Below are 14,976 nucleotides of genomic sequence, written 5' to 3' on the forward strand. Positions count from 1 at the left end.
CTGTTAGAGCTGTGAATCAGTGGAATAGTCTCCTCAGTAGCTGGTTCTTTACTGTAAGAGCTGTGAATCTGCAGAATAGTCTCCTTGGGAGCTGGTTCTTTTCTGTAAGGGCTGTGAATCTGTGGAATAGTCTCCTCAGTAGCTGGTTCTTTACTGTAAGAGCTGTGAATCTGTAGAATAGTCTCCTTGAGAGCTGGTTCTTTACTGTAAGAGTTGTGAATCTGTAGAATAGTCTCCTCAGTAGCTGGTTCTTTACTGTTAGAGCTGTGAATCTGCAGAATAGTCTCCTTGGGAGCTGGTTCTTTTCTGTAAGAGTTGTGAATCTTTGGAATAGTCCCCTCGGTAGCTGGTTCGTTACTGTAAGAGCTGTGAATCTGTGGAATAGTCTCCTCAGTAGCTGATTCTTTACTGTAAGAGCTGTGAATCTGTAGAATTATCTCCTCAGTAGCTGGTTCTTTACTGTAAGAGCTGTGAATCTGTAGAATAGTCTCCTCAATAGCTGGTTCTTTACTGTAAGAGCTGTGAATCTGTAGAATAGTCTCTTCAGTAGCTGGTTCTTTACTGTAAGAGCTGTGAATCTATAGAATAGTCTCCTCAGTAGCTGGTTCTTTACTGTAAGAGCTGTGAATCTGTAGAATAGTCTCCTCAGTAGCTGGTTCTTTACTGTAAGAGCTGTGAATCTGTGGAATAGTCTCCTCAGTAGCTGGTTCTTTACTGTAAGAGCTGTGAATCTGTAGAACAGTCTCCTCAGTAGCTGGTTCTTTACTGTAAGAGCTGTGAATCTGTAGAATAGTCTCCTCAGTAGCTGGTTCTTTACTGTAAGAGCTGTGAATCTGTGGAATAGTCTCCTCAGTTGCTGGTTCTTTAATGTAAGAGCAGTGAATCTGTAGAATAGTATCCTCAGTAGCTGGTTCTTTACTGTAAGAGCTGTGAATCTGTAGAATAGTCTCTTCAGTAGCTGGTTCTTTACTGTAAGAGCTGTGAATCTGTGGAATAGTCTCCTCAGTAGCTGATTCTTTACTGTAAGAGCTGTGAATCTGTAGAATTATCTCCTCAGTAGCTGGTTCTTTACTGTAAGAGCTGTGAATCTGTAGAATAGTCTCCTCAATAGCTGGTTCTTTACTGTAAGAGCTGTGAATCTGTAGAATAGTCTCTTCAGTAGCTGGTTCTTTACTGTAAGAGCTGTGAATCTATAGAATAGTCTCCTCAGTAGCTGGTTCTTTACTGTAAGAGCTGTGAATCTGTATAATAGTCTCCTCAGTAGCTGGTTCTTTACTGTAAGAGCTGTGAATCTGTAGAACAGTCTCCTCAGTAGCTGGTTCTTTACTGTAAGAGCTGTGAATCTGTAGAATAGTCTCCTCAGTAGCTGGTTCTTTACTATAAGAGCTGTGAATCTGTGGAATAGTCTCCTCAGTTGCTGGTTCTTTAATGTAAGAGCAGTGAATCTATAGAATAGTCTCCTCAGTAGCTGGTTCTTTACTGTAAGAGCTGTGAATCTGTAGAATAGTCTCTTCAGTAGCTGGTTCTTTACTGTAAGAGCTGTGAATCTGTGGAATAGTCTCCTCAGTAGCTGATTCTTTACTGTAAGAGCTGTGAATCTGTAGAATTATCTCCTCAGTAGCTGGTTCTTTACTGTAAGAGCTGTGAATCTGTAGAATAGTCTCCTCAATAGCTGGTTCTTTACTGTAAGAGCTGTGAATCTGTAGAATAGTCTCTTCAGTAGCTGGTTCTTTACTGTAAGAGCTGTGAATCTATAGAATAGTCTCCTCAGTAGCTGGTTCTTTACTGTAAGAGCTGTGAATCTGTAGAATAGTCTCCTCAGTAGCTGGTTCTTTACTGTAAGAGCTGTGAATCTGTGGAATAGTCTCCTCAGTAGCTGGTTCTTTACTGTAAGAGCTGTGAATCTGTAGAACAGTCTCCTCAGTAGCTGGTTCTTTACTGTAAGAGCTGTGAATCTGTAGAATAGTCTCCTCAGTAGCTGGTTCTTTACTATAAGAGCTGTGAATCTGTGGAATAGTCTCCTCAGTTGCTGGTTCTTTAATGTAAGAGCAGTGAATCTGTAGAATAGTATCCTCAGTAGCTGGTTCTTTACTGTAAGAGCTGTGAAACTGTAGAATAGTCTCCTTAGTAGCTCGTTCTTTACTGTTAGAGCTGTGAATCTGTAGAATAGTCTCCTCAGTAGCTGATTCTTTACTGTAAGAGCTGTGAATCTGTGGAATAGTCTCCTCAGTAGCTGGTTATTTACTGTAAGAGCTGTGAATCAGTGAAATAGTCTCCTTGGGAGCTGGTTCTTTACTGTAAGAGTTGTGAATCTGGGGAATAGTCTCCTCAGTAGCTGGGTCTTTACTGTAAGAGCTGTGAATCTGTGGAATAGTCTCCTCAGTAGCTGGTTCTTTACTGTACGAGCTGTGAATCTGTGGAATAGTCTCCTCAGTAGCTGGTTCTTTACTGTAAGAGCTGTGAATCTGTAGAATAGTCTCCTCAGTAGCTGGTTCTTTACTGTAAGAGCTGTGAATCTGTAGAATAGTCTCCTCAGTAGATGGTTCCTTACTGTAAGAGCTGTGAATCTGTAGAATAGTCTCCTTGGGAGCTGGTTCTTTACTGTAAGAGCTGTGAATCTGTAGAATAGTCTCCTCAGTAGCTGGTTCTTTACTGTAAGAGCTGTGAATCTGTAGAATAGTCTCCTCAGTAGCTGGTTCTTTACTGTTAGAGCTGTGAATCTGCAGAATAGTCTCCTTGGGAGCTGGTTCTTTTCTGTAAGAGTTGTGAATCTTTGGAATAGTCTCCTCAGTAGCTGATTCTTTACTGTAAGAGCTGTGAATCTGTAGAATTATCTGCTCAGTAGCTGGTTCTTTACTGTAAGAGCTGTGAATCTGTAGAATAGTCTCCTCAATAGCTGGTTCTTTACTGTAAGAGCTGTGAATCTGTAGAATAGTCTCTTCAGTAGCTGGTTCTTTACTGTAAGAGCTGTGAATCTATAGAATAGTCTCCTCAGTAGCTGGTTCTTTACTGTAAGAGCTGTGAATCTGTAGAATAGTCTCTTCAGTAGCTGGTTCTTTACTGTAAGAGCTGTGAATCTGTGGAATAGTCTCCTCAGTAGCTGATTCTTTACTGTAAGAGCTGTGAATCTGTAGAATTATCTCCTCAGTAGCTGGTTCTTTACTGTAAGAGCTGTGAATCTGTAGAATAGTCTCCTCAATAGCTGGTTCTTTACTGTAAGAGCTGTGAATCTGTAGAATAGTCTCTTCAGTAGCTGGTTCTTTACTGTAAGAGCTGTGAATCTATAGAATAGTCTCCTCAGTAGCTGGTTCTTTACTGTAAGAGCTGTGAATCTGTAGAATAGTCTCCTCAGTAGCTGGTTCTTTACTGTAAGAGCTGTGAATCTGTGGAATAGTCTCCTCAGTAGCTGGTTCTTTACTGTAAGAGCTGTGAATCTGTAGAACAGTCTCCTCAGTAGCTGGTTCTTTACTGTAAGAGCTGTGAATCTGTAGAATAGTCTCCTCAGTAGCTGGTTCTTTACTATAAGAGCTGTGAATCTGTGGAATAGTCTCCTCAGTTGCTGGTTCTTTAATGTAAGAGCAGTGAATCTGTAGAATAGTATCCTCAGTAGCTGGTTCTTTACTGTAAGAGCTGTGAAACTGTAGAATAGTCTCCTTAGTAGCTCGTTCTTTACTGTTAGAGCTGTGAATCTGTAGAATAGTCTCCTCAGTAGCTGATTCTTTACTGTAAGAGCTGTGAATCTGTGGAATAGTCTCCTCAGTAGCTGGTTATTTACTGTAAGAGCTGTGAATCAGTGAAATAGTCTCCTTGGGAGCTGGTTCTTTACTGTAAGAGTTGTGAATCTGGGGAATAGTCTCCTCAGTAGCTGGTTCTTTACTGTAAGAGCTGTGAATCTGTGAAATAGTCTCCTCAGTAGCTGGTTCTTTACTGTAAGAGCTGTGAATCTGTGGAATAGTCTCCTCAGTAGCTGGTTCTTTACTGTAAGAGCTGTGAATCTGTAGAATAGTCTCCTCAGTAGCTGGTTCTTTACTGTAAGAGCTGTGAATCTGTAGAATAGTCTCCTCTGTAGATGGTTCTTTACTGTAAGAGCTGTGAATCTGTGGAATAGTCTCCTCAGTAGCTGATTCTTTATTTTAAGAGCTGTGAATCTGTAGAATCATCTCCTCAGTAGCTGGTTCTTTACTGTAAGAGCTGTGAATCTGTAGAATAGTCTCCTCAGTAGCTGGTTCTTTACTGTAAGAGCTGTGAATCTGTAGAATAGTCTCCTCAGTAGCTGGTTCTTTACTGTAAGAGCTGTGAATCTGTAGAATAGTCTCCTCAGTAGCTGGTTCTTTACTATAAGAGCTGTGAATCTGTGGAATAGTCTCCTCAGTTGCTGGTTCTTTAATGTAAGAGCAGTGAATCTGTAGAATAGTATCCTCAGTAGCTGGTTCTTTACTGTAAGAGCTGTGAAACTGTAGAATAGTCTCCTTAGTAGCTCGTTCTTTACTGTTAGAGCTGTGAATCTGTAGAATAGTCTCCTCAGTAGCTGGTTCTTTACTGTAAGAGCTGTGAATCTGTGGAATAGTCTCCTCAGTAGCTGGTTCTTTACTGTAAGAGCTGTGAATCAGTGAAATAGTCTCCTTGGGAGCTGGTTCTTTACTGTAAGAGCTGTGAATCTGTAGAATAGTCTCCTCAGTAGCTGGTTCTTTACTGTAAGAGCTGTGAATCTGTAGAATAGTCTCCTCAGTAGATGGTTCTTTACTGTAAGAGCTGTGAATCTGTGGAATAGTCTCCTCAGTAGCTGATTCTTTATTTTAAGAGCTGTGAATCTGTAGAATCATCTCCTCAGTAGCTGGTTCTTTACTGTAAGAGCTGTGAATCTGTAGAATAGTCTCCTCAGTAGCTGGTTCTTTACTGTAAGAGCTGTGAATCTGTAGAATAGTCTCCTCAGTAGCTGGTTCTTTACTGTAAGAGCTGTGAATCTGTAGAATAGTCTCCTCAGTAGCTGGTTCTTTACTGTAAGAGCTGTGAATCTGTAGAATAGTCTCCTCAGTTGCTGGTTCTTTAATGTAAAAGCAGTGTATCTGTAGAATAGTATCCTCAGTAGCTGGTTCTTTACTGTAAGAGCTGTGAATCTGTAGAATAGTCTCCTTAGTAGCTGGTTCTTTACTGTTAGAGCTTTTAATCTGTAGAATAGTCTCCTTGGGAGCTGGTTCTTTACTGCAAGAGCTGTGAATCTGTACAATAGTCTCCTTGGGAGCTAGTTCTTTACTGTAAGAGCTGTGAATCAGTGAAATAGTCTCCTTGGGAGCTGGTTTCGTTACTGTAAGAGTTGTGAATCTGGGGAATAGTCTCCTCAGTAGCTGGTTCTTTACTGTAAGAGCTGTGAATCTGTAGAATAGTCTCCTTGGGAGCTGGTTCTTTACTGTAAGAGCTGTGAATCTGTAGAATAGTCTCCTTGGGAGCTGGTTCTTTACTGTAAGAGCTGTGAATCAGTGAAATAGTCTCCTTTGGAGCTGGTTCTTTACTGTAAGAGTTGTGAATCTGGGGAATAGTCTCCTCAGTAGCTTCTTCTTTACTGTAAGAGCTGTAAATCTGTAGAATAGTGTCCTCAGTAGCGGGTTCTTTACTGTAAGAGCTGTGAATCTGTGGAATAGTCTCCCCAGTAGCTGGTTCTTTACTGTAAGAGCTGTGAATCTGTGGAATAGTCTCCCCCGTAGCTGGTTCTTTACTGTAAGAGCTGTGAATCTGTAGAATAGTCTCCTCAGTAGCTGGTTCTTTACTGTAAGAGCTGTGAATCTGTAGAATACTCTCCTCAGTAGATGGTTCTTTACTGTAAGAGCTGTGAATCTGTAGAATAGTCTCCTCAGTAGATGGTTTTATACTGTAAGAGCTGTGAATCTGTAGAATAGTCTCCTCAGTAGCTGGTTCTTTACTGTAAGAGCTGTGAATCTGTAGAATAGTCTCCTCAGTAGCTGGTTCTTTACTGTAAGAGCTGTGAATCTGGGGAATAGTCTCCTCAGTAGCTGGTTCTTTACTGTAAGAACTGTGAATCTGTAGAATAGTCTCCTCAGTAGCTGGATCTTTACTGTAAGAGCTGTGAATCTGTAGAATAATCTCCTCAGTAGCTGGTTCTTTACTGTAAAAGCTGTGAATCTGTGGAATAGTCTCCTCAGTAGCTGGTTCTTTACTGTAAGAGGTGTGAATCTGTGGAATAGTCTCCTCAGTTGCTGGTTCTTTAATGTAAAAGCAGTGAATCTGTAGAATAGTATCCTCAGTAGCTGGTTCTTTACTGTAAGAGCTGTGAATCTTTGGAATAGTCTCCTTAGTAGCTGGTTCTTTACTGTTAGAGCTGTGAATCTGTAGAATAGTCTCCTTGGGAGGTGGTTCTTTACTGTAAGAGCTGTGAATCTGTAGAATAGTCTCCTCAGTAGCTGGTTCTTTACTGTAAGAGCTGTGAATCAGTGAAATAGTCTCCTTGGGAGCTGGTTCTTTACTGTAAGGGCTGTGAATCTGTGGAATAGTCTCCTCAGTAGCTGGTTCTTTACTGTAAGAGCTGTGAATCTGTAGAATAGTCTCCTTGGGAGCTGGTTCTTTACTGTAAGAGCTGTGAATCTGTAGAATAGTCTCCTCAGTAGCTGGTTCTTTACTGTAAGAGCTGTGAATCTGTAGAATAGTCTCCTCAGTAGCTGGTTCTTTTCTGTAAGAGTTGTGAATCTTTGGAATAGTCCCCTCGGTAGCTGGTTCGTTACTGTAAGAGCTGTGAATCTGTAGAATAGTCTCCTCAGTAGCTGATTCTTTACTGTAAGAGCTGTGAATCTGTAGAATTATCTCCTCAGTAGCTGGTTCTTTACTGTAAGAGCTGTGAATCTGTAGAATAGTCTCCTCAATAGCTGGTTCTTTAATGTAAGAGCAGTGAATCTGTAGAATAGTATCCTCAGTAGCTGGTTCTTTACTGTAAGAGCTGTGAATCTGTAGAATAGTCTCCTTAGTAGCTCGTTCTTTACTGTTAGAGCTGTGAATCTGTAGAATAGTCTCCTCAGTAGCTGGTTCTTTACTGTAAGAGCTGTGAATCTGTGGAATAGTCTCCTCAGTAGCTGGTTATTTACTGTAAGAGCTGTGAATCAGTGAAATAGTCTCCTTGGGAGCTGGTTCTTTACTGTAAGAGTTGTGAATCTGGGGAATAGTCTCCTCAGTAGCTGGTTCTTTACTGTAAGAGCTGTGAATCTGTAGAATAGTCTCCTCAGTAGCTGGTTCTTTACTGTAAGAGCTGTGAATCTGTAGAATAGTCTCCTCAGTAGATGGTTCTTTACTGTAAGAGCTGAGAATCTGTGGAATAGTCTCCTCAGTAGCTGATGCTTTATTTTAAGAGCTGTGAATCTGTAGAATCATCTCCTCAGTAGCTGGTTCTTTACTGTAAGAGCTGTGAATCTGTAGAATAGTCTCCTCAGTAGCTGGTTCTTTACTGTAGGAGCTGTGAATCTGTAGAATAGTCTCCTCAGTAGCTGGTTCTTTACTGTAAGAGCTGTGAATCTGTAGAATAGTCTCCTCAGTAGCTGGTTCTTTACTATAAGAGCTGTGAATCTGTGGAATAGTCTCCTCAGTTGCTGGTTCTTTAATGTAAGAGCAGTGAATCTGTAGAATAGTATCCTCAGTAGCTGGTTCTTTACTGTAAGAGCTGTGAAACTGTAGAATAGTCTCCTTAGTAGCTCGTTCTTTACTGTTAGAGCTGTGAATCTGTAGAATAGTCTCCTCAGTAGCTGGTTCTTTACTGTAAGAGCTGTGAATCTTTGGAATAGTCTCCTCAGTAGCTGGTTCTTTACTGTAAGAGCTGTGAATCAGTGAAATAGTCTCCTTGGGAGCTGGTTCTTTACTGTAAGAGTTGTGAATCTGGGGAATAGTCTCCTCAGTAGCTGGTTCTTTACTGTAAGAGCTGTGAATCTGTAGAATAGTCTCCTCAGTAGCTGGTTCTTTACTGTAAGAGCTGTGAATCTGTAGAATAGTCTCCTCAGTAGATGGTTCTTTACTGTAAGAGCTGTGAATCTGGGGAATAGTCTCCTCAGTAGATGCTTCTTTACTGTAAGAGCTGTGAATCTGTAGAATAGTCTCCTCAGTAGCTGGTTCTTTACTGTTAGAGCTGTGAATCAGTGGAATAGTCTCCTCAGTAGCTGGTTCTTTACTGTAAGAGCTGTGAATCTGCAGAATAGTCTCCTTGGGAGCTGGTTCTTTTCTGTAAGGGCTGTGAATCTGTGGAATAGTCTCCTCAGTAGCTGGTTCTTTACTGTAAGAGCTGTGAATCTGTAGAATAGTCTCCTTGAGAGCTGGTTCTTTACTGTAAGAGCTGTGAATCTGTAGAATAGTCTCCTCAGTAGCTGGTTCTTTACTGTAAGAGCTGTGAATCTGTAGAATAGTCTCCTCAGTAGCTGGTTCTTTACTGTAAGAGCTGTGAATCTGTAGAATAGTCTCCTCAGTAGCTGGTTCTTTTCTGTAAGAGCTGTGAATCTGTGGAATAGTCTCCTCAGTAGCTGGTTCGTTACTGTAAGAGCTGTGAATCTGTAGAACAGTCTCCTCAGTAGCTGGTTCTTTACTATAAGAGCTGTGAATCTGTGCAATAGTCTCCTCAGTTGCTGGTTCTTTAATGTAAGAGCAGTGAATCTGTAGAATAGTATCCTCAGTAGCTGGTTCTTTACTGTAAGAGCTGTGAATCTGTAGAATAGTCTCCTTAGTAGCTCGTTCTTTACTGTTAGAGCTGTGAATCTGTAGAATAGTCTCCTCAGTAGCTGGTTCTTTACTGTAAGAGCTGTGAATCTGTGGAATAGTCTCCTCAGTAGCTGGTTATTTACTGTAAGAGCTGTGAATCAGTGAAATAGTCTCCTTGGGAGCTGGTTCTTTACTGTAAGAGTTGTGAATCTGGGGAATAGTCTCCTCAGTAGCTGGTTCTTTACTGTAAGAGCTGTGAATCTGTAGAATAGTCTCCTCAGTAGATGGTTCTTTACTGTAAGAGCTGTGAATCTGTGGAATAGTTTCCTCAGTAGCTGATGCTTTATTTTAAGAGCTGTGAATCTGTAGAATCATCTCCTCAGTAGCTGGTTCTTTACTGTAAGAGCTGTGAATCTGTAGAATAGTCTCCTCAGTAGCTGGTTCCTTACTGTAAGAGCTGTGAATCTGTAGAATAGTCTCCTCAGTAGCTGGTTCTTTACTGTAAGAGCTGTGAATCAGTGGAATAGTCTCCTCAGTAGCTGGTTCTTTACTGTAAGATCTGTGAATCTGTAGAATAGTCTCCTCAGCAGCTGGTTCTTTACTGTAAGAGCTGTGAATCTGTAGAATAGTCTCCTCAGTAGCTGGTTCTTTACTGTAAGAGCTGTGAATCTGTAGAATAGTCTCCTCAGTAGCTGGTTCTTTACTGTAAGAGCTGTGAGTCTGTAGATTAGTCTCCACAGTTGCTGGTTCTTTACTGTAAGAGCTGTGAATCTGTAAAACAATCTCCTCAGTAGCTGATTCTTTAGTGTAAGAGCTGTGAATCTGTAGAATAGTCTCCTCAGTAGCTGGTTCTTTACTGTAAGAGCTGTGAATCTGTGGAATAGTCTCCTCAGTAGCTGTTTTTTACTGTAAGAGCTGTGAATCTGTAGAATAGTCTCCTCAGTGGCTGGTTCTTTACTGTAAGAGCTGTGAATCTGAAGAATAGTCTCCTCAGGAGCTGGTTCTTTACTGTAAGAGCTGTGAATCTGTAGAATAATCTCCTCAGTAGCCAATTCTTTACTGTAAGAGCTGTGAATCTGTAGAATAGTCTCCTCAGCAGCTGGTTCTTTACTGTAAGAGCTGTGAATCTGTAGAATAGTCTCCTCAGTAGCTGGTTCTTTACTGTAAGAGCTGTGAATCAGTGGAATAGTCTCCTCAGTAGCTGGTTCTTTACTGTAAGATCTGTGAATCTGTAGAATAGTCTCCTCAGCAGCTGGTTCTTTACTGTAAGAGCTGTGAATCTGTAGAATAGTCTCCTCAGTAGCTGGTTCTTTACTGTAAGAGCTGTGAATCTGTAGAATAGTCTCCTCAGTAGCTGGTTCTTTACTGTAAGAGCTGTGAGTCTGTAGAATAGTCTCCTCAGTAGCTGGTTATTTACTGTAAGAGCTGTGAATTTGGGGAATAGTCTCCTCAGTAGCTGGTTCTTTACTGTAAGAGCTGTGAATCTGTGGAATAGTCTCCTCAATAGCTGGTTCTTCCGTGTAAGAGCTGTGAATCTGTAGAATAGCCTCCTCAGTAGCTGGTTCTTTACTATAAGAGCTGTGAATCTGTAGAATAGTCTCCTCAGGAGCTGGTTCTTTACTGTAAGAGCTGTGAAACTGTAGAATAATCTCCTCAGTAGCTGATTCTTTACTGTAAGAGCTGTGAATCTGTGGAATAGTCTCCTCAGTCGCTGGTTCTTTACTATAAGATTTGTGAATCTGTGGAATCGTCTCTTCAGCAGCTTGTTCTTTACTGTAAGAGCTGTGAATCTGTAGAATCATCTCCTCAGTAGCTGGTTCTTTACTGTAAGAGCTGTGAATCTGTAGAATAGTCTCCTCAGTAGCTGGTTCTTTACTGTAAGAGCTGTGAATCTGTAGAATAGTCTCTTCAGTAACTGGTTCTTTACTGTAAGAGCTGTGAATCTGTAGAATAGTCTCCTCAGTAGCTGGTTCTTTACTGTAAGAGCTGTGAATCTGTAGAATAGTCTCCTCAGTTGCTAGTTCTTTAATGTAAGAGTAGTGAATCTGTAGAATAGTATCCTCAGTAGCTGGTTCTTTACTGTAAGAGCTGTGAATCTGTAGAATAGTCTCCTTAGTAGCTGGTTCTTTACTGTTAGAGCTTTGAATCTGTAGAATAGTCTCCTTGCGAGCTTGTTCTTTTCTGTAAGAGCTGTGAATCAGTGAAATAGTCTCCTTGGGAGCTGGTTCTTTACTGTAAGAGTTGTGAATCTGGGGAATAGTCTCTTCAGTAGCTGGTTCTTTACTGTAAGAGCTGTGAATCTGTAGAATAGTCTCCTTGGGAGCTGGTTCTTTACTGTAAGAGCTGTGAATCTGTAGAATAGTCTCCTTGGGAGCTGGTTCTTTACTGTAAGAGCTGTGAATCAGTGAAATAGTCTCCTTGGGAGCTGGTTCTTTACTGTAAGAGTTGTGAATCTGGGGAATAGTCTCCTCAGTAGCTGGTTCTTTACTGTAAGAGCTGTGAATCTGGGGAATAGTCTCCTCAGTAGCTGCTTCTTTACTGTAAGAGCTGTGAATCTGTAGAATAGTCTCCTCAGTAGCTGGTTCTTTACTGTTAGAGCTGTGAATCAGTGGAATAGTCTCCTCAGTAGCTGGTTCTTTACTGTAAGAGCTGTGAATCTGTAGAATAGTCTCCTCAGTAGCTGGTTCTTTACTGTAAGAGCTGTGAATCTGTGGAATAGTCCCCTCGGTAGCTGGTTTTTTACTGTTAGAGCTTTGAATATGGGGAATAGTCTCCTCAGTAGCTGGTTCTTTAATGTAAGAGCTGTGAATCTGTAGAATAGTCTCCTCAGTAGCTGGTTCTTTACTGTAAGAGCTGTGAATCTGTAGAATAGTCTCCTCAGTAGCTGGTTCGTTACTGTAAGAGCTGTGGATCTGTAGAATAGTCTCCTCAGTAGCTGGTTCTTTACTGTTAAAGCTGTGAATCTGTAGAATAATCTCCTCAGTAGCTGCTTCTTTACTATAAGAGCTGTGAATCTGTAGAATAGTCTCCTCAGCAGCTGGTTCTTTACTGTAAGAGCTGTGAATCTGTAGAATAGTCTCCTCAGTAGCTGGTTCTTTACTGTAAGAGCTGTGAATCTGTAGAATAGTCTCCTCAGTAGCTGGTTCTTTACTGTAAGATCTGTGAATCTGTAGAATATTCTCCTCAGTACCTGGTTCTTTACTGTAAGAGCTGTGAATCTGTAGAATAGTCTCCTCAGTAGCTGGTTCTTTACTGTAAGAGCTGTGAATCTGTGGAATAGTCTCCTCAGTAGGTGGTTCTTTACTGTAAGAGCTGTGAATCTGTAGAATAGTCTCCTCAGTAGCTGGTTCTTTACTGTAAAAGCTGTGAATCTGTAGAATAGTCTCCTCAGTAGCTGGTTCTTTACTGTAAGAGCTGTGAATCTGTAGAATAGTATCCTCAGTAGCAGGTTTTTTACTGTAAGAGCTGTGAATCTGTAGAATAGTCTCCTCAGTAGCTGGTTCTTTACTGTAAAAGCTGTGAATCTGTAGAATAGTCTCCTCAGTAGCTGGTTCTTTACTGTAAAAGCTGTGAATCTGTAGAATAGTCTCCTCAGTAGCTGGTTCTTTACTGTAAGAGCTGTGAATCTGTAGAATAGTATCCTCAGTAGCAGGTTTTTTACTGTAAGAGCTGTGAATCAGTAGAATAGTCACCTCAGTAGCGGGTTCTTTTCTGTAAGAGCTGTGAATCTGTAGAATAGTCTCCTCAGTAGCTGGTTCTTTACTGTAAGAGCTGTGAATCTGCAGAATAGTCTCCTCAGTAGCTGGTTTTTTACTGTAAGAGCTGTGAATCTGCAGAATAGTCTCCTCAGTAGCGGGTTCTTTTCTGTAAGTGCTGTGAATCTGGGGAATAGTCTCCCCAGTAGCTGGTTTTTTACTGTAAGAGCTGTGAATCAGTAGAATAGTCACCTCAGTAGCGGGTTCTTTTCTGTAAGTGCTGTGAATCTGGGGAATAGTCTCCTCAGTAGCTGGTTCTTAACTGTAAGAGCTGTAAATCTGGGGAATAGTCTCCTCAGTGGCTGGTTCTTTAGTGTAAGAGCTGTGAATCTGAAGAATAGTCTCCTCAGGAGCTGGTTCTTTACTGTAAGAGCTGTGAATCTGTAGAATAATCTCCTCAGTAGCCGATTCTTTACTGTAAGAGCTGTGAATCTGTAGAATAGTCTCCTCAGCAGCTGGTTCTTTACTGTAAGAGCTGTGAATCTGTAGAATAGTCTCCTCAGTAGCTGGTTCTTTACTGTAAGAGCTGTGAATCAGTGGAATAGTCTCCTCAGTAGCTGGTTCTTTACTGTAAGATCTGTGAATCTGTAGAATAGTCTCCTCAGCAGCTGGTTCTTTACTGTAAGAGCTGTGAATCTGTAGAATAGTCTCCTCAGTAGCTGGTTCTTTACTGTAAGAGCTGTGAATCTGTAGAATAGTCTCCTCAGTAGCTGGTTCTTTACTGTAAGAGCTGTGAGTCTGTAGAATAGTCTCCTCAGTAGCTGGTTATTTACTGTAAGAGCCGTGAATCTGTGGAATAGTCTCCTCAGTTGCTGGTTCTTTTCTGTCAGAGCTGTGAATCTGTAGAATAGTCTCCTCAGTAGCTGGTTCTTTAGTGTAAGAGCTGTGAATCTGTAGAATAGTCTCCTCAGTAGTTGGTTCTTTAATGTAAGAGCTGTGAATCTGTAGAATAGTCTCCTCAGTAGCTGGTTCTTTACTGTAAGAGCTGTGAATCTGTTTAATAGTTTCCCTAGTAGCTGGTTCTTTACTGTAAGATCTGTGAATCTGTAGAATAGTCTCCTCAGTAGCTGGTTCTTTACTTTAAGAGCTGTGAATCAGTGGAATAATCTCCTCAGTAGCTGTTTTTTTACTGTAAGAGCTGTGAATCTGTAGAATAGTCTCCTTGGGAGCTGGTTCTTTACTGTAAGAGTTGTGAATCTGTGGAATAGTCCCCTCGGTAGCTGGTTCTTTACTGTAAGAGCTGTGAATCTGTGGAATAGTCCCCTCGGTAGCTGGTTCTTTACTGTAAGAGCTGTGAATCTGTGGAATAGTCCCCTCGGTAGCTGGTTCTTTACTGTAAGAGCTGTGAATCCGTAGCTGGTTCTTTACTGTAAGAGCTGCGAATGTGTAGAATAATCTCCTCAGTAGCTGGTTCTTTACTATAAGAGCTGCGAATCTGGGGAATTGTCTCCTCAGTTACTGGTTCTTTACTGTAAGAACTGTGAATCTGTGGAATAGTCTCCTCAGTAGTTGGTTCTTTAGTGTAAAAGCTGTGAATCTGTAGAATAGTCTCCTCAGTAGCTGGTTCTTACTGTAAGATCTGTGAATCTGTAGAATAGTCTCCTCAGTTGCTGGTTCTTTATTGTAAGAGCTGTGAATCTGGGGAAAAGTCTCCTCAGTAGCTGGTTCTTTACTGTAAGAGCTGTGAATCTGTAGAATAGTCTCCTTAGTAGCTGATTCTTTAGTGTAAGAGCTGTGAATCTGTAGAATAGCCTCCACAGTTGCTGGTTCTTTACTGTAAGAGCTGTGAATCTGTAAAACAATCTCCTCAGTAGCTGATTCTTTAGTGTAAGAGCTGTGAATCTGTAGAATAGTCTCCTCGGTAGCTGGTTCTTTACTGGAAGAGCTGTGAATCTGTGGAATAGTCTCCTCAGTAGCTGTTTTTTTACTGTAAGAGCTGTGAATCTGTAGAATAGTCTCCTCAGTGGCTGGTTCTTTACTGTAAGAGCTGTGAATCTGTGGAATAGTCTCCTCAATAGCTGGTTCTTCCGTGTAAGAGCTGTGAATCTGAAGAATAGTCTCCTCAGGAGCTGGTTCTTTACTGTAAGAGCTGTGAATCTGTAGAATAATCTCCTCAGTAGCCGATTCTTTACTATAAGAGCTGTGAATCTGTAGAATAGTCTCCTCAGCAGCTGGTTCTTTACTGTAAGAGCTGTGAATCTGTAGAATAGTCTCCTCAGTAGCTGGTTCTTTACTGTAAGAGCTGTGAATCAGTGGAATAGGCTCCTCAGTAGCTGGTTCTTTACTGTAAGATCTGTGAATCTGTAGAATAGTCTCCTCAGCAGCTGGTTCTTTACTGTAAGAGCTGTGAATCTGTAGAATAGTCTCCTCAGTAGCTGGTTCTTTACTGTAAGAGCTGTGAATCTGTAGAATAGTCTCCTCAGTAGCTGGTTCTTTACTGTAAGAGCTGTGAGTCTGTAGAATAGTCTCCACAGTTGCTGGTTCTTTACTGTAAGAGCTGTGAATCTGTAAAACAATCTCCTCAGTAGCTGATTCTTTA

Source organism: Engystomops pustulosus, chromosome 1 (genome assembly GCF_040894005.1).
Source record: "Engystomops pustulosus chromosome 1, aEngPut4.maternal, whole genome shotgun sequence".
NCBI lineage: Eukaryota > Metazoa > Chordata > Amphibia > Anura > Leptodactylidae > Engystomops > Engystomops pustulosus.